We start from the raw sequence: 621 nt of genomic DNA, 5'->3' as shown, positions 1-621 counted from the left end.
ACTTGAGATCATCCTCTTCTTTCAAGAGATATAATCCACCTTTCTCCTTTAATTGATTCGGCCTAGACGTGGTATTCGCCATTGGGTAATAGTCCCATGATTGTGTTTTTTCAGCAAGACTATCGAGGTAATCCCATACCTCGTCAACATCTTTATTAATGAACTCTCCATTACACATTGTCTCGACCATTTGGCGCATGGAAGATGTCAGTCCATCATAGAAAAAATTTGTAATGCGCCACGTTTCAAATCCGTGTTGTGGGCATGAACTGACCAAATCTTTGAATCTTTCCCAACATTGGAAGAATGTTTCATCTTCCTTTTGGGCAAAGTTCATGATTGCTTTTCTGAAGGTAATCGTTTTATGATGTGGGAAGAATTTTTTTATGAATTCCCTGTGCATGTCGTTCCATGTGCCAATGGATCTAGGACGCAGTGAATATAACCACGTCTTAGCTTTCTCTTTTAAAGAAAAAGGAAAGAGTTTCAGCCTAATTGTATCCTCAGATACATTAGGAAAACATAATGTAACTATAATCTCATCGAACTCTTTCAAATGTAAATATGGACTTTCTGATTCAAGTCTATGGAATTTGGGAAGGAGTTGGATAACTCCTGGCT

The 621-nt window shown here is 38.0% G+C and overlaps 1 non-coding gene across 1 annotated transcript; it reads left to right on the top strand.

Annotated features, from left to right (window-relative positions):
- The first annotated feature begins 248 nt into the window (after positions 1–248).
- LOC131254522 (small nucleolar RNA R71) lies at positions 249–355 on the top strand. Its single transcript, XR_009175635.1, has one exon. It is a non-coding gene; the product is annotated as a small nucleolar RNA R71 (small nucleolar RNA).
- The last annotated feature ends 266 nt before the right edge of the window (positions 356–621 follow it).

This window comes from Magnolia sinica, chromosome 8, assembly GCF_029962835.1.
Source record: "Magnolia sinica isolate HGM2019 chromosome 8, MsV1, whole genome shotgun sequence".
In the NCBI taxonomy this organism is placed as follows: Eukaryota; Viridiplantae; Streptophyta; class Magnoliopsida; order Magnoliales; family Magnoliaceae; genus Magnolia; species Magnolia sinica.
The sequence above is the reverse complement of the archived record's forward strand: the minus strand, read 5'-3'. Positions and strand labels throughout refer to the sequence as shown.